At 38.4% G+C, this 18,998-nt stretch overlaps 1 long non-coding RNA gene across 1 annotated transcript in view; it reads left to right on the top strand.

Annotated features, from left to right (window-relative positions):
* Positions 1–9,898, top strand: part of LOC138224496 (uncharacterized) — a 75,796-nt gene extending 65,898 nt beyond the window's left edge. The window contains exons 2-3 of the long non-coding RNA XR_011182991.1: positions 8,221–8,255; positions 9,853–9,898. This is a non-coding gene — a long non-coding RNA (uncharacterized lncRNA). The remainder of the gene's footprint in view (positions 1–8,220; positions 8,256–9,852) is intronic.
* Positions 9,899–18,998: the final 9,100 nt, after the last annotated feature.

The following is an 18,998-nucleotide window of genomic DNA, read 5'->3' as shown; positions in this document are numbered from 1 at the left end:
AATGACATTCTAACCTTTAACCTCAGCTAGCAACAGAGGGCATTCCTTTGGATTTCTTAATTATTGTTATGTGTTGGCAGGTCAGCTATGTGGAAAGAAATTCATTTCACTCTGATATGATCAATGAAGCCTTTATTCATGAAACCGATGGAAAATGAAGGATGACAGTGTCAAGTCTGATTCTCTTGTTCGTCAAATTTGAAGGCTTCTCTGAATAAGACAACCTCCCTGCCTCCCTTTCAACCACAGAGTCTTAGTAAATAATTACAAGTGGTTTTTGTCTGAGCCAGCCGAGAGTTTAATAAACATGTTGATGTGTTTGTTAAAGTGTCAGTTATTAAAGAAATTTGACATTGTAACAGAAAGTTAAAAAACAGACAAAACCGTGTTTCCTATTGTTTTAGACAATTTCGAAATTGACATTTACAAAACTGAGCATTATTTTATACTGTTATGACAAATGTAACACAGGTAGTAGCAGAACAGACTTTCAGGGAGTTAAATGGACAGTCTAAATTTTATTTTCCAGTTGTTTTGATTTTCTTAAAGATCTTTGTGTCTTCTATAAGCTTATAAAATAATTTGGCTATGCCTGCTTTATTTAAGGCTTAGTTCAACCTCTGCTTCCGTCAGTGAAAAGAGACCACCACATGCCCCAGGAGAGTATATGTCCCCTAGAAATCTTGACACACATTTGAACCCTAAAAAGGAGTTGTCCTGTCTTTGCCACAATTTGCTTGTCCCCACTATCAACTCAGGAACTGAAAGCAAAGCTGTGTACCGCTCGCTGCGTGCAGATTGCAGGTTAGCAGACAGATGCTCGGGGCATTTAGCTTTTGCTGTGTGAGACCGGTAACCCACTCCAGGGACTTGCCAGTGGCACTTCTTGGAGAGACAAACACATTGCAACTCAAGGACAATCCACTGTACCAGAAACGACCCATTTGTGAAGATTCTAATCATTCCTTCCTTGTTTTGTCTTTTCGTTTTGCTGCTCCTTACATTTCTTTGTTTTTCGTTTTCTCTTCTGTCCTGTTGTTTCTGTTTTTATTCTTCCAGTGTTCTTTCCGTATATATGATCAGCAGTCAACAGAGACACCGTGTCGTATTGTATTGGAGTGGTAGCTGCTGAGAATATAATGTTTCACTGCTCCTGTATTATGCTGTTATTGGAATGCTATCAACTAACAGACAATAAAAGAAACTAAAGAAAATATTACATTATTTAAAAAAAAATATTTTTTAGTTCTTTTTATACCAAAGCAGTTTAGATAAAGGACCCCATTTCCGCTGAAGTGTAGCACACACTTGAGTGAACCATGAAGGCCGTTCTGTGACTGCTGCCCAACTATGCAGCAGGTCCTATGAAGAGAGAAATTGCCTCTTGACAATAAGGTGGTAATAGCCAACACGAAAGAAGTACAACATTAATTTTGACTCCTGGGAGATTATGACCCTTAACCAAACCAGGCTGAGAAAGAAGGAGGCCATCACTTTGAGACCCAAAGATATTAGAATGCGAAAGTAAAACAGGAGTATGGAAGAGAACTTGCCATGGTTGTATTGTGCAGTACATGACATGATATCTTCTGTGACACCTTCTTACCAATAATCAAATGGTTCTGGAGGTCTCCTATTGCATGACTGACCATGACCTGCTTGCCATAACTTCTGAGATTTAAAGGGTAATTTTTCTGTCAATTTATAAATAAAGAAAAAAAAATTCCAATAATCTACAACAAAAATCCATCCATGAAAAGACAAATATATTGAAAGTAAAGCATGTAGGAGAGGACCCTTCAGGAGAATGCGTTTCAAAGACGAAGGACAGAATGTATCGGGAGATAAGATTTAAGTTTGTAATATGTGAATTAAAAGGAACATGAAACTTTACTCCAATGAACCCAATTATTTAAGTTATCCGAGAATGATGCACGCTTCAATTACTCTTGTATCCAGTTCTGCCAACGGAGAAGACTAATGCTAATTGAGCTACAGGCTTGTTATTGTGCTACATTGCCGCCACTGCCTGGGGGTACAGTGGAAAGTCAGAAGGGACAAAGTAAGACCTTAAAGGAACCACTTTGGGTTCAATTAAATAAAGCAAATATTTCCTTTTTAATGACGGATTTCAGCTGGCCCTGTCTGCACACGTATGCATGCATTCCACTCTTGTGTCCATCCCTAAAGCACTCCGTAGTGGAGAGGGCTGTGTTTTCATAAGAGAGGCTCACTGAAGATGATGGCAAGCGACTGCCAAAACAACCCTTTTTTTCTGTTTAGATTGAAGCTGGACTTTCCTCCTGTACAGGGAGCTGTGTTGTGGTGTTTGGAGGCCATCAAGCTTTTGAGCTTTTTTTTGTGGACCGGTTTTTGCTTCTTTTTAAAATAGAACAAAATAATAAGATAATAATATGCGGCTCCACCATACATTACTGCTCTCTGTGGTAGCACATCCAAGTTTCCACCCAAAGGGCCTTGATGCAAGTAACTACGTTACTGTATCAGCTACAGCATTCCGAGACCACCTCTACAGCTCCATACACTGTAATCCACTGATGCCAGTGGATGGGATGTAAATCTTCCAACACTGCATCAAGATCAATTTAAGTACTTTGATTCCAGCCACGTAAACTTGTTTCTGCATCTGTATAAGGTCAAGATCCATATTGTCATTTAGAAAAATAACATGTGGGGAACAGGGACTACTGTTTGGAGCAGTGGACACAAAATAAGTCTTTTTTGCAAAATGTCTTCTTCACATCTGGATATTCCCACAAAACCAAGTGACAAAGCAGGCACAAATGTTCATGGTCTAATAGCAACTAGACAGGGTCAGTTACACTTTGTGAAGAAAACTTTGGTTAGAACTTTTGGAAGACAAATTTGATATGGTTTACCTTTTATTTTAATTTAGAGTTCATATGTAATCCCACAGACATTTCAAAAGAGCATTTCCCTTACAGAACTTGGTTCTGAATGGCAACCAAATTAATTTGTCTGAAAAGGGACTGTTTAAATAGTTTAGGCTTTAGGCCAGGTGACATTCACAGAGCTCTCACAGGGCAGACTGATACCTCTGTTAGCACCTGGGCAGAATAACACAAGAGATACAGTATATGACACATAATAAATGCGGAAAATAGATGAGGAAAAGTGAGCTAAGTGTCGTTATGAGATGTTTGATTTCCTGGTGCTCTTGAGACTTTGGAAAGCTGTTGTAGAATACCACCATCACATTTCTCACAATGCCCTTTAAGACCCACCACGGTGTGCTGTATAAACCAGGGTACCAGTCCTGTAAGAAGTCTGAAATCAGAACACATAGAACTCTACCGATCACGTCACAGAATACCTTAGGGACACTTCTCTGCACTCTTCAGTCTCTTGCTTATTCGGCCTCCTTAATTCATTGACATTTCTACTATTTTCCCCTGGGAGGAGTCCCATGCAGCTGTGGTGTAGTTTTCTATGCACACTCCAATGGACTTGGGCAGTGTTTTATTCTCTGGGACCTTTCAATAACATGTCCACTCTGTCCAGTGACATATCAATTACCCTGGTGCAAATTCAATTAGAAATGGGTGGGTGCATAACCTCTGACCCATGCGCGACCAATGCTAGTTTCATATTTGAACTGAAACACTCTGGGTTTCATATTTACAAATAGAAATTCCCTGTACTTGGGTATGAATGGGAGAAGCAGGGAATGGCCATAATGTTTATAAAGAATATTTATGTTAAAGATTATTCACAAAGCACTTTCCAAAAGGATAGCTGTACTTGTTCTTTGTGTTATTAGACTTCTACTTTTTTAATTTAAATCTTTTTTTAATTCTTCCTTGTTGTCCAAAGCACTGGCTCTTATCTCTAGATAGGACCGGATGGACTCCACTAGACACTCTGGAGCCTTTAATTAGTTTCAAGGTGAAGTGAATCAAGTTACCTTATGACCAGAGTACTTAGATCCTCTCAACAACATGAAATACTCACCTGTTTCAAAAGTACAGAGATTCCAAATTAGTGTTGTAACACATGACCTTAGAAAAGAAAAGTCTGAGTTGTGCAAACAGCGCGAGTTCAGCTCAAAAGTGAATCTTGACATCCTTTTTCACTTGATGTGATGTGATTTTCCACGGTGGTCTTTGCTGCTACAGTTCAGTACTGTACTTAAGACCTTCCCTATCCACTTCTAAACCATACAAGAAATTGTAATGGCCTGTGATTCTCACTAATGTAGATTTGGAGCTAAACGTCACTCACATTCAGCTGGATGTCTTTCACCTAATGTGGAGACCAGTTATTGCGTCAGCCTGGAAGCTTTCAAACTCATAATGAGATGCAGGGCTTTGATGATTTCAAATTAGCAGGTGTCTCTTCTTTTGAAAAAGACAGTCCAATGTTAACAAAAGGACTTCTTGTTCCAAACTAGGCTCCGTGCAGAGGAGGGAGAAGAGAATCGTAAGGTCTTTGGTGTTGTTGTCAATGATGCAATGACTTGACTTTATTTTCTTAAAAAAAAAGGTCTCATCAACACAAAGCAGGTACAAGCTGCATTTCAAATAATCTGTCACTGTAGTGGCCATTGACCTACTGACCCCAAGATCCTAACCTACGACCTCTGATGTTGACCTCTTTGCAAGGCCTCTTATGTTTAGCCAGAACTCTTCCATTGACTACCTGCCAGGCACCTGCTCTGAGAAATTAAACTGGGGGAAATGTCTCTCTTGGGAACCCTTTAGGTCTTTGGATAACAGCCTGGTCTCAATCCCTGAATGGACCTTGAGTAGCCCCGGTAAACCAATCTCCCTAATTATCTATTGAAAGAACATTCTTTTTTCTTTCAGAGTCATTACCCTGATTTCAACTGGTGAAAAGTAACATTGAAGGAGTAAACAGCATGGGGAGGGAGAGGGGGGCTGAATTGAAAAGATAGTGTTCCCAATTTCATCAAGGTTAATCACATAAAGGCCAGATGTCAAAGATAGATTTAGGAAGAGAAAAGGCTTGGATGAGAGAGAAAAAGTAAGCCATTAAATATAACCTTTCAACCTTAATCAGCAACCTGGCACAAACTGTTGAATGAGAGCTCTATAAAAGAAAGGTGACATAACTTGGGCCTCACTCTATTTCAGCAAAATTAATGCTTAGGGGGGCTCTCTCTTAACAATTCAGGGATCTTTGTTTTAAAGGGTCTTACAGTGGAGCAGTGTCCTCTATAATGTAACATTTTGAAGTACTGCATTTAATTGACCTAAGTGGGTGTTGCAATCTTAGCTAGGTAGGGTCTTTTTTTATTTGCATGTAAAAATGAACCGGAGAGTGTCTGAGAGGGTTTGTCACATGCTTTCTGCATTTACAGCTGACATGTTGGATGAAGGGCACTTTAAAAGAGATTCTGTTATCAGTTTTTGATGTTGAAAATGGTGGATAAGGTGACACAGAAAAACAAAAGAGCTGTCATTAGTTCACAGAGCAGCAGAAGTACATGTAATTATGTATTATAATCACAATTATTTATTTAGAAGATGCATATATCTAAAGCTACAGTATTTAAATTTAATGATGTGTTGTAAACAAGAGCACACTGTAGAGACTTATAATAGGAGTTCAGATTTATATTATATCTAAAGAACATAACAAATACTGTAAAAACTATATATTTTGCACAATGACATAATACATAGTAGCCGCCGAGCACTAAACAGTAACACCCTGGTAACAAGCAATATTCCTTAACTGTAAACAGTGATTCTACACTGTGTTACAAACACCTCCTGATCACTAACTTAAAATAAGATGTCTTGAACATCATGCCTTTAAAGCTATGAGCATGATGATAGGAAAATCCTCTATCATGTATCTTTCTGTTGTTCAGAATCTAGAATCTCTCTGGCATGAACTTAGACAAGCACACACTCCTCCATCAAAACCATTGCCCGAAACAAAGGAGAAGGTACATTTTTAGACTTGATTCTTGGATCAGGTGCACAGATTGGACTCATATGCATAAAAGAAATGAAATGGCAGAAAGTTATGCGAAATGTACTGATCATCATACCAATAGAATTTAAAATAAAATGTAGCCATTTTATTTTCATGCTTTTAAAGCACCGTAAAAACTTGAAACACGCAATTTACGAAATAAATGAAAACCTTACAATGACGTGTGATAATTGCAAAAATAATAACACAGAAATGTCTGGAAGAGTGCGGCGTGGTGGTGCAGTGGTTAGCACTGGGGTTCAGTTTTGGGGATGCTGCCCGCATGGAGTTTGTATGGTTTCCCTGTGTTCAATTGGGTTTCCCCCCAGTCGTTTCGGGTTAATTGGCTTCTGGGAAAGCTTACCCTGATGAGAGTGTGTGTCTGTGGGTCTGCTCTGCGATAGATTGGCATCCCACCCAGGGTGTATCCCTCCTTGTGCCCATAGCTTACCAGGATAGGCTCCAGCTCCCCCCATTGACCCTCTACTAGATAACCGAATGAGAAAATGGATGGATGGATGGATGTCTAAAAGAATGCTAGCAGTAGGCAATTCTGTGGAGCTAATCTTAATTACATGATAATATTTGATACAAAGTAAAATACAAAAACAAATCATTACGGAAACATGTTAATTCTAAAATAAGGCAATTACACGACTAATTTATACAGGTGGATACGGTTCTATTTTCTTCAGCTTATGTTTATCAGTTTCACACATAGAACATTCAATTATATATTATCTGAAAAGAAAACAATATCACTTTCAATAGCTATTCATTTAGTAAGAGCTGATAAATTATGGAGGATTATGTTTTTTTTCAACCAGACAACTTCAATTTGATATATTTTGATATAAAAAACTAACAGCTGTTAACTGTTATTATACCCCCTTTAGGTGAAATAATAACAAAAATACATTTCAGAGTGAAAGGGGTTTGTTAATTGCCTGCCCCGAACAGGTGTCTGTATTCCATGGAAATGCAAACCCAGGCTTTGCTAACAATGGTGTTTCAAAGTGCATGTCTTCTCTCACCAATTCTTCCTCTTGTGAGTCAAGAACACTGAGACGAATGCTTGAGATAATGGCAAATAAGCCCTTTGGTTGTTCTTGGAAAGCACTTGAGATCAATAAGAAATGCAAAAAGAGGAGAGCACTACTGTACAGCAAGAGCAGATAATAGAGAGGAGGAAAGATAGAGACTAGAATAGCCTCATGATAAAGACATAATGCCATTTACTCATACTTTAAACTTGAAGCCTTTTCTGATCTTGGTCCTCAATTCTTGTGGAATTTAAAGAAATTCTGTTCACCAGTTGTACAAGCTTGGAGAAAAAGGCAAGGTTCCTTGAGAGATGATTCATTTCAGTATTTGTGAACCTTTGACCTCGTATACCAATTGTATCAGTGAAACAGAAACAACAGTGTAGTTGGTATAGTTTTGCAAGCCTATGTAACATTACTGAAAATAGAAATCTTGAAGTACCAACACCACATATCTGGTTCATATCACTGTCCTGAAGCTGTAAAATCTGAAATGGATAAAAAAGCACTGCATTGGAAGCCTTCTCTATTTCTGGAACTTCTCTATTATATAGAAATGTTTTAATTGCTTATTTATTCTATTCATGTAAACCCATGTCTATGGATTTATTTTAAAAGTACTGTATACTATTAAGTTTTCATATAGACCACTGTACACATTTTTGGCCACCACATTATAAAAAGAAATTGGTGATCAGGAATCAGTAACAGAAAAGAGCAGATAGATGCATGTTGGGGCTTAAAGTAATGTTGTGCACTGTCAGGCTAAATGATCTGAGCTCTTTAAGTGTTGATCAGAGAAGACTGCAAGGAGACCATACATATGATCCAGATTGTTAGTGTTTCTGAAATTCTGGAGATTTCATCCAGTAGCTCCATGAAAGATGCTGGGATATCAGCTTTAGACATACATGGCAGAGTAGCTTATTCCACACTCCTACCATTCTTGTAGCCTTCTCCGTTCAACACTAATAATTTCAGTGCTTTTGGCCTCTCAGCGTTGGGTATTCCTGGGAAAGGAACTGGTCACTCTTTTCTGGATTGATTTTAGAGTATGATTATGTTTTTTTAACTCAGAGACCAAAACTGTACATATTATTCTACAATAGGTCATACCTGTGTTTGTGCAACTGAAATGTAACAGCCTTAATATTGCTTGTCTTTTTTATTTTCCCTATTTGTGTTGACGAAGACACCTAAGACTTTTCCATGCCAACCTTCTGAAAGGTTAGTGTTTCTCCTCTTTATATACTGTATATAATTGTCTCTGCTACTTGATACTTGCTAGGGTTTATTTTATGTGCTATTTAATTTTGCATTTGTTAAAATTGTTGTTATTTTTCAGTTCATAAGAGGATCTAATTAAATAATTTATTCTGAGGCTTTCATGTTCAATGGTCTGTTGTTAGAAAACTAAATATTTCTGTTTACAATTATCCCGTGAGATCATAGCAGCATTTTATAAATGCAAAGAATGTGGTCATTAAAAAAAAAAAATTAAAGAGATGGTACACAACAGACTGGAGAAAACACCTGAAATGAAGAATAATAAATCTTATAGCTTTGTGATAGGAGTATAATATAATTGCCTTTTTAACGTTTTTTTTGGCACCTGTCACTAGGAACCAGAGAAATATTTCGTGACTATTTACAATTGAGAGAATCGTCTGTCTCTTTAGGAAATGTTTCTCCAACACCCTTCATGGAGGTTCATCAAAACGCATAGCCAGAGCTTTTGGCTATATTTTAAGAATAGATTATGCTCCATTGCCGCCTCTCTGGAGAAATACAGATAAATCCCTTTTCTCTTTATTGTCTGAGCTATTTTTCTTCAGAATCGGATTTGAGGAGTCTGAGCTTTTCTTACCCCCTCCTCATGTTCCATGGGCAAAGCCCGGTTGTTATTTACAAGCTGAGAGTTTTGTCACTGCCCGAGTGTGAAGCCTGTCACTAGCAATAAGCGGTGAATTTTAGCCATGTCACCGCCAGACAAAAGCCTGTCCTGTGAGCACTTGTTTTTATTTACTCCCATTCCGAATGCGAAGCTTTTCTGCCTCAACAAAGTGGTGGACATATTGTGAAGATGGCTGTAGCATACTGTGATTCTCTTCTTCCCTGAAGGATTTGTCACTGCTCAGAAATTGCAGGGGCTCTTTGGTTTAGCAGGGTTAATGCTCTGGCCTTTCACCTCTCATAGGCCCCACTTCCAATCCTGCTTAGTTCACAAGTGAAATTAATTTGCTTGTCTGAAGTAAGCCCATGGAGGTCAGCAGCCCCACGTCACATAATTTGTCACAATTTACAGACTTTTTAGGGCCCAGGGCTGAAAACATAGAGGGGTATCTAAGGTCAAACGCACAGGCAAAGAAAGTGTTGTGTCTGGTTGTTTGAAGAGCAGAAATTTAAAAATGAAGACGCAGTTTCTCTTGCTTGTGTTGATTCCTTTATCCCCATTGTCCATGCATGTTTTTGTTCTATGTTCCTGAGTTGACTGAGCAAAATATAATCCCAACTGTACTCCCTCTTAAGGCTGCCAAAGGTGAACTTCAATCTAACTTATCTTGTGTAGCTCTACACCTGTCAATGTAATGTTGAAGGCTTGCAGTTTGTGCATCCTCAGTGATGCATGGAATCAGTAGAACCAACAAAACTCTAAGGGCTAATAGTTATGAAAAGGTCAATTGCAATAATGTACTGTGTTTACAAATAAAAAAATAGACCGTCCATCTTTGATGTCTGCATGAAAGTAGAATAAAAATGAGCTTGCTGTCAGAATAGAGTAAGATACAAAGCTGCAGTGCTAATAAATAGTACTCTATTCCAGATAATCACCTGTTGAGGAGGCCCAATATTGGCACCTCTGCCCTTCTACTAGTGCAGGAAAACAGGTATTGTCACTTAAAGAAACGGCTCTATATTTTGGAATGATAGAATCAGTAGTTTTCTTCTTTCATTCCCACTAAAACCACTGATGATAATCAGCATGCAGAAGAAGCATGAAATTCTTGAACGTCTTTTAGAAAACTACCTGCGTACATAGGTGGCAGAGAAGAAAGAGAGACTCTAAATGTCTGTAAGTATAATCATCAGTTTTTGAATGTAAAGGCAAATGAAATGTGATGAAGAAAGGATACTGGAATTATTTAATAAAACAACATAATAAAATGTCAATGAAAAGATGGAAAATCAAACTAAATATTAAGGTATAGTAGTTCAGTTTTTGTAGTCAAAAATATCTATGATTAGCTTCCGTCTTTCCTCCAATCAACTGTCAAGCAGCGTTAGGGTACATCTTTTTACAAAGGTGTGTTTGTGAATGATTTGCCATTAGCGCTTCTAAAACGATGTAGGAAAATCTATCTGCTTTTGTGGGAAATCCAGGTAAGCCCATTCGGAGTTTCGTCTGCCTGAATACAGTAGAAGGAGCCTGAGCCTTTGGAAATTCACAGCTTCGGCTTCAGAAAAGGTCCAGGAAAGCAGAAGAGGGGTCAGGCTCAAAATGTCAGCACGTGTGAGTGATGACATTATGTTGTAATCTCCCTCCATCTGTTTCCAATAACCACGTGAAATAAGTGAAGAGATCCCTCCCTCTGGAGCAGTGCAGAAACTCGAGGAGGGGAATCTGAAGCACTTCTCACGTTACTGATGGTTCCAGAGCATGAACTGTCAGAGAAAGAAAAGATGCACTAAGAATGAAACAGAACGAGTGGGGTCAGTGAACAGGTTGATGGACCAGCACACATGAAGTCATGCACTTTCTTCTTAAAGAGTTGAAACGTGTGAGGTTCCTGTTGGCAAGGCAGTGCAGCACCATCACCTTCTAACAGGTCTTCAGATTTCAGTCCTTGATAACCTGTGTTGTAGAGGACCAATATTTCCTAATATTTATAGCAGACAAATTTCCTTCAGAAGGTATTGTCTAGCACCATTCTGATTTTTGTCATTCATTGTGCATGCTATTCCTTAATGTGCTGCAACTTTCACATGAAATTACTGTCTTGTGTTAAAAGGTGGCTGCTGTCATTTCATTGCTGTGGTAGGAACTGACGTAGACTGATGTCTTTAAAGAAGAGAACAGTTAATTTATGTCCTCTGTTTCAAACTTATCTGTCTGTTCACATCTTTTATTCATGTTTTATTGGTTTCTTCAGAAAACCAATATTTAAGTTTAATATTACCAACAAAAACATCATAAGATGTTAATACAATTTGATTGATACAAATTATGTTGGATGAAGACAAAAACCAAACCAAAGCACAGGAGTGACCTGTTTTACATGATCAAACATCATAACATTTGTTAACTATTACGTCTATATGGCGTGCTAAACACCCTATACATGGTACTTGGTACTATACATGGTTTACCTGAAAATGCTTAGAATAAACCTCTTAAAACCTGTCATCTGGACTGGAGCCTGATTCCCAAACTGTAGGACAACGGATTGAACATGCAATGTTGGGAAGGGGCAAGGTATATCTTAGCTGTCTGATAATCAGCATTTTGTGTTTCTATCAGATGTAGATGTTTCTGTTCAAAGAAAAAACTTTTTATCTCCAAGAAACTGAGGTCAGGCATACAGAAATTTGATCCCCAAGGAAGGTGTGGTGCACTTTCTGTATGCCTGACCTCAGTTTGTTGACCCCGTCTTCCACATGTTTTCTCTGTTCTCATGCAGGTACTTGGGATGACCATTGCTGACAGCCTCTGTCAGAACACCCTGCTCCTTCTCTCTGTGGCCACACACACAGATATGGTATTGTGACTCCAAAGCTAGTGTCTCGTGATCCCTGCTAGACTGTTTTATTAACTCATCCCTGTTGGCTGACTTTAATCAGACAGCTTCTCTGTCAGTCACAACTTGACATTGTCGGGTAACAGCTCATAATGTAAAACTGTTATAGCTTTGCTGAGGGAACATGTATACTCTATATACTATCCACATCCAATTCTAATTCTAATTAAAGAACAACATCAAAGACCTTATTACTGGTCAAGATTAAGAATTTATTACCCTTTTTTATCTGCATAATCCACTGTATAGATCTTTCCAGAAAATAAAGCTTTTTATGATTTACCCAAGAATGAAGTTTTTGATACATTCATGATAGTTGGCAATGGGTTTTTTCACACGGCTGAAGAAAAGAAACCATGCTTTCAATATATTTTGTTTCTTCCCCACATTAATGCAAATAGGAAGTAAAGTTATCTGTAAATAAGTAAAGATTTTCCTTTTTCAAAGGAAAGGACCAATGAACTATAATAAGTTGTGGCATCCTGCTTCTTTTTCCAGCCATTTGATGCTTAATGATAGGACAGAGAAAGATTCCTCATGAAAGGAAAAAATATCACTTGATTGTCCAGCTGAAATCCCTGCATGTGAAGGGAAAGGCATTTTGTCACCAAGGTTGTCATGTGAAAATGGAGGGTATCAAACTTTTTTCATGTGTTGTAGAGACGAGCTAATTGTTTAATGGGAGGAATAAAGTCCAGAATGCAGCAGAAAATTCTTGATTGGTAGAATTCTCTCCTTGGAATTTTTTTTGCCATGCTGGGAATGAGAAGACAAGGAATCTTATGTGGACTAGGAATCCTCAGAAAGAACTGCTTTGGTCTACAGTAAATACTCAGGGAGAGTGGAAGCATTCAAAATGTAAACCTCACAAACTCTTGATGAAAAAAGAAGCTGTACTCTTATATAAAATGTATACTTCTCTAAAACAAGACTTTCCTAAGCTTGGACAAGTATACCTCAGAGTTCAAGCTCCACTATTACTCTCCTGCATATAAATATTTCGCTTGCTAAGAACCCCTTCTGGTGTCACTCCCTCCACCCCATCTTCACTCTTGCAGCTGCCCCATGGCTCATTCCTCATTCCGTGGCTCATTCCTCATGAGAGGAATGTGCCATGGCCCCTGATATTTCAGAGACTGTAGTTATTAGAGCCCATTACCTTGCTTGAAGTAGCACTTTGAGGGACTATCCCAAGACGGACAGATCATTTTATGGGATTACCAACGTTTTGCACAAAACGTTGTAAGGAGCTGCCTGTATTTAAATGATTATTCGGAATTACATTATGTCATTTATTTTCTTCTGCCAGTTTAATTCATACAATTTATTCATTGTATAAAAAGGTACAATTTATATATTGCAGCATAATACCAAATCCTTAAGTAACAGCTGAAACATGAATATGAAAATAATCTGGAATAAACTGTAATATCAATGTCACTTTCTTAATTTCCTGTGAAATGCTGAAATGGTACTGGATGAATGGAAGAATGCATTCTGAAAATCTTTCAGTTTTGCCAGTCTTGTCAAGTCAATTGGGTTCTGATATCAAGGCTCCGCTGAAAGAGCATGTGCAATCCATAGCCGATTTCTTCAAAGGGGCATGGAACGTACAGTATACTTACAGAAGACAACTTGCTCTGAACACAGAAGCTCTGTGAGACTCAAGAACACTGTGATCTGTTTAGATCAGGTTGCCATGTACTACCAGAAAAGCCCTCTGGCATCATGTTACTGCAGTTCTTGTTTTAGAAAGTGGATTGTCCAGCCACACCTATAATTAATGTAACCTTACAGTACTTGCTCAGGTAAAACCCTGTCTGTATGTAGTTAGTTAAATGCAAAGTTAAGGATACAAAATGTTAATCCCATAGAAGTATCCCTTTTATTATAAAACAGAGTTTATGCTGACATTTTGCCACACAAGCTGTTCCTATTTTCCGGTGAAACTCTAACACTGCAAAGTGTTAAAAAAGGCACTGTGGAAACATAAAAAAGAACTGTGCTGATTTGTTGAAAAGTCTGCCAGAAAATCCGTTAAGGTTACACGTAAAGGTCAAAGTCATTCTCCCATCAGAAACAGGCATAAGAGAGGAGACTTCAGAGCTAAGAGTTGCAGTTCTGCAGTTCAGCTCCTGCTTTTTCATGCCTGTACTATATGAGTGGTCAATTCATGATTCAGAATTCTCCAAGATTTCTGGAGCAGTACAATTGTTCAAGCACCTCCAGGGTGCTGTGGTGTCCCCAGATTGAGGTGTCACGGTGACCTTTAGGACTTGCCAAGCATCTGTGACTGTCAGTACCACCTGCCTCTAATTAATGGGCAATTACTTCATTAACATCTATAGTATTTAAGTCCTGACTGCCATGCTCTAGAGCTCTGTGGGTCAGTGTAGCTTTTTTCCCTGTTAGTCTCATGATGCTGTGCTACGCTTACTTCTTCTTGTAAGATCTTTTCAGCTTGGTGTGAACCGATCTCCTGCTTAGCCTCCCAATCATGACCCCGGATCATCCCTGCTTGGAGATTACCCAGCTGGGGACCTCGACTCTGGGTATTTGGATACTCCTCGGCCACTGAAATGTACATCAGCCTCTACAGTACATTGCTGTCTTAGCTTGCTGTGTCCCAGCCTGAGTCTAGATTCAGGCACCTGCAGCACCTGCCTGGAACCCATCGCATTCTCCAGGAGTGCTGTTTTATTACAACATGACAGAGCTTGAGAGGGTATAATAATAAAAAAAATGTTTACTAAAAAACTGGAATATGTCCTTGGCCTTAACTGTTGAATTTGTTAATAGTTGATAATCTCTGAGTCTATGCTTCTAAATTTAAACTAATGGATGTGTACTCTGTGAATATGGATGGATGTGTTTTGAATTTAATATATTTTTACTGTGCTTTATTGCACATCCTTTTGCTTTACCCTTTGCTGTTCTTTAGTCAGTATACAGTATCACTAGTTTTAATAGTGCAAATTACTCACATAAACAATGCACAACATACATTACTGCCACAAAGGTGCACTTTGCCAGTCCTAGTTTATAAGCATGTGAATAGTGTTCTGTATCTGATTATTGTCAACAGCCACATTTTGTACATCAGATGTTATAACTTGCTCAGCTATTTATTCAAATAAATATGAATAAATAAACATATGCATGCAGTATGCTAATTGATCATTGAAGTATAAGATAATTTTCCCAACATTGCAAAACAAAGTCATAGCATGTAGTCGATTTCTGAAATCTGTGCTAGGAAGGTCTCTTAGAATTTACTCTAAAAGTGCATAAGTGCATATCTTCCCCCCCCAAACACAGTCCATACTTCAGCCTAATCAAATCAAACAGGAGCATGTGGAAGCAGCGTAGCTCTTTGGCATCAAGAGGCAATTGCCTTTGTGTAAAATAACCACTCCAGAGAAACTGTCTCACTCCTTGACACCTATAGTGTTTATATACTGGTGCATTTGTTAGTGCGATAACGCCAGGCATTGCAGCATGAACATGTCACATTTGAGGGTAATAACAGACTGGTCGAGTTAATTAAAACCAGACAAAGAGGTGTGAGAGTAATGACTCCGGCTTTAAAAGAACTCAGGCTTTTATCAGTTTTAGCTCATGCTGCCAGCACAGGAACCCAACAAACTCTCATGGTTTTACAAGAAGAAGGGTTTGTTTTCATGTGGCATAAAAGGAGTAGGTAGTATATATGATCACTTTTTGCACAGGGGAAACATGAAGGTATAATGAAATGTGAAACTTTATAATCTCATTTTTGGAGGACTTGTTACATCTAGTTACAAGTAACCAGATAAGCAATTACACGGGAAGCACAAAAGTATGCTGTTCTATAGTTCTTCTGTGAAAAATAAAACAACTCCTCTTACATCATATGCCTCTAAAACTAAGAACCCAATTTCTGTATGAAAACCCATGGTTTCTGAATACCTGATCAGCCAAGACCTTCTGGACGAGCAACAGATTAAAAGCACAGAGAAGGTTAAGACAAGAGGAGGATATGAAGTTAATGAACCTAAAATTTTGCCCAGCTGTTCCATGAGTGAGCCCCAAGTTCCTTAACCAGTTAGTGCCTCAACCATGATTCTGAGCAACCTGTTCCAGATACTTCCAGGGTTCTCCATTTCTCTCTCCTAAAGGATTTCCTTTTAGTATCCAGTTGTGACCCTGTGTCCTTGCTTCTCTACTGAGCATGAACTTGGCCCCTAGTTTATCCTCATCTTAAACCTCTTAGTGGTTTATTTAATCTGATCAAGTCTCTTTTGTTCTAGACCATTGTTCTAGACTCAAGAGATGTAGGTTCCAGCCAGTCCATACTGTATATGACTATGGGCTGAGTCAGGACTCATTCCCGTCTTTCTAAGGCTACATTTTTGCGGTATGGCAACCAGAATGATCGCTCTATTCTAAACAAGTATCTACCTGTAATTATAGTTTTTTACATTTACACATTTTCCCAAACTTTTGTTTTCTTTTTGTTTGCTTCCCGACATGGTCTGGATGACTTAGAAAAATCTACACAGACATCCAGACTCCTTTAACCCCCCTTCCGTGTGAAACTATATGTGTAGTGTGTTTGTGTACTTCCTGTATAGATAACTACAAGTACACAAACTGGTAACTTATTTCAAATGTGTCCAAACACAGTGTGGAATCACTGAAAGCTGACTTAAAAACAGGAAAGAGAGAGTCAGGAAACTGGTTATGGTAAATCTTTTTTACTTACCATTACAGTGGCTCAAGCACATGTGTTGCCTGCTCTTGTTGCACCTCATTTTGTGAACACATTTTTTAACTCTGAACCTGACAACCAAATTCTCCAAATGTTCACTCCTCCTGGTGTTCATTCATAGAAACTGAACGTTTCTCTCCTGTGATGCTACAATGACTTGACAGGCACCCTTATTAAAGGGCAGTTTCGATCCATTTAATATTTTACCAGCTATTGTACTGTGTACTTAAGAAGCAGAATGCAGTATACTATTATATATTATTGCTATATCTGTGCAAGCTCAAAAATTAAGTTACAGCGTGAAACATCCAGCATCTGGTGTTATCTTATTTTCAAGACTTTATAATCTCTTGATTTAAAATTGCAGTGGGACTTTCATGTATATCCCTGGTCTATATTTGTCATTCTAATACAGGGATATTAGGGATTAGGGATACCAAATTTGTCAGACATCAAATTCAGAGACAGCACATAAAGAAAAAGAGGAACCCCCTAAGAAATATTCAATAGTGAATTTAAGAAAAAATATATTCATGTCTTGTAGCAGGCAATAAATTCTGCACACTAACATTTGTGTAAACCTAGAATTATCTCCATTATTCCAGTTTGTGGGGGTGTTTCCTGTGTTAAAAAACTACTATCACAACAAGTGATCCTGTTTATAAAAATAAACAGTGTTATTATAAGGCATTTTATTACAAATACCTGTATCAGCCATCAGTGATTCTCCCCAGGTGATTCTGTCGGGTTTTAAATATAAATAAACAGAAATTATTACATGAGAGTATTTTGATCTGTTTTTGGGAAAACAGTTAACATGAAAAGTAAAGTAAAATATCAGAGAAACTATAGCTTGATGATATCAACATCTCAAAAAGTGCTGCACATACTGATGAAATGACTGCTTTCCAAAAAACTTTTAATTACATTCTTCCTGAAATATTCCTGCAGTATTGTGTGTCTTTGTTGGCTGAAATGTATTTCCACTCTTAGGGCATACAGTGTGTTGCTGCCTTCTCAGACCTGCTAGCTGTGAAGCAATAGTCATATTGTTAACACAGATTATGTTGACCCAGTGACATTGACAAGACATTGTCACATTACCTCGGTAGAATGTCAAATGTGTAAGAGTACATGCCTAGGGACGCTTGTCACCACGGCTGCATTTAATAGGTTTACACCATGAATTATTTTTAGATATACACGTGCATGGCTTGTCTCCATGTTGGGGAGTATTATTGGCCCCACTGCAACCAAGAAGCAGCCAAACTCACTGATCACCAAAACGTCTCTGGCTGTTTCTGTTCTGTTCATCTGAAAACCTTGCAAAAATAGTCAGTGTTTTGTGTTCAAGCCTTGTGCAAAAATAAATTATACTGAGACCTATCCAAAGTCAGAAGTAGTCTGGCTTGAATATGGGCTTTTTCTGAAGCCTTATCTGGAAATTCAACTAGAATTAAACATGAATGTGCTTCCAGGTCCTGGTCTCTCAGTCACCCCAAGAGGAAGGACTGCTTTTAGGCTGAGAGGTTGTCACTGTGCTCGCTGTCTTGGTCTTCCCCCAGGGCCCAAGTAAGCGAAAAGAAAGTCAGCTCATGAAGAATTTGAAAAGGCTGCATTATTGTTGAGGCTAGCTACATATCTCTAAACCTTTTAATGTAGACTCTCCCCAAAGCCACGGACAGTGACAAGAGTGGTAACAGCAATAACATGTGCAGATTGTACTCTCGACATAAAAGAGGCAAACTGTCCGATTTGTAACTAGCTGTCAAGTTGGAAAATAGGAAAATTCTGGGCAGCCTTGTGGCGCAGTGGTTAGCATTGCTGCCTTGCAGTCCTGGGGCCCTGGGTTCAATTCCAGACCTGGATGAATGCTGTCTTTGTGGAGTTTGTATGATCTACCTTTGTTCACTCAGGTTTCCCTCTGGGTTCTCTGGTTTCTGCTGCCCTGTAATGGACTGGTGTTCCATCCAGGGTGTGATCTGCCTTGTATTCATTGCTGGCTAAGATAGGCTTATCAAAGCATATAATGAACATTCATGTTAACACAAGTTAATTGATTCTAGCAAGTGGTAGTTAATATTTTAAGTGCATTGTGAAATACATAAAATATGAAAGCTTACTTTTGGAGCACTATAGAAATCTATGCTATGTACCAAAACAGTATGCTTTCTGAAAAAATTTTGATACATACCATAAATTAACAAATAACATGACATTATACAGGTGCTAAAACTGCTCTCCAACAAAACTCTAAAACCATGTGATATTGATCTTCTTTTCTGTACCTTATCTGGGCCCATGATATTGCAGGCTTTAAACGGTCAGAAAAACACAAGATTAAGAAAAAAAAATGTGTTTGAGACCACGAGCAATTGCAATTTTTATCCCAAATGTAAAATAATTTATTTAGTAGTGATTGCG

This window comes from Lepisosteus oculatus, chromosome 22, assembly GCF_040954835.1.
Source record: "Lepisosteus oculatus isolate fLepOcu1 chromosome 22, fLepOcu1.hap2, whole genome shotgun sequence".
NCBI classification, from domain to species: Eukaryota; Metazoa; Chordata; class Actinopteri; order Semionotiformes; family Lepisosteidae; genus Lepisosteus; species Lepisosteus oculatus.
The sequence above is the reverse complement of the archived record's forward strand: the minus strand, read 5'-3'. Positions and strand labels throughout refer to the sequence as shown.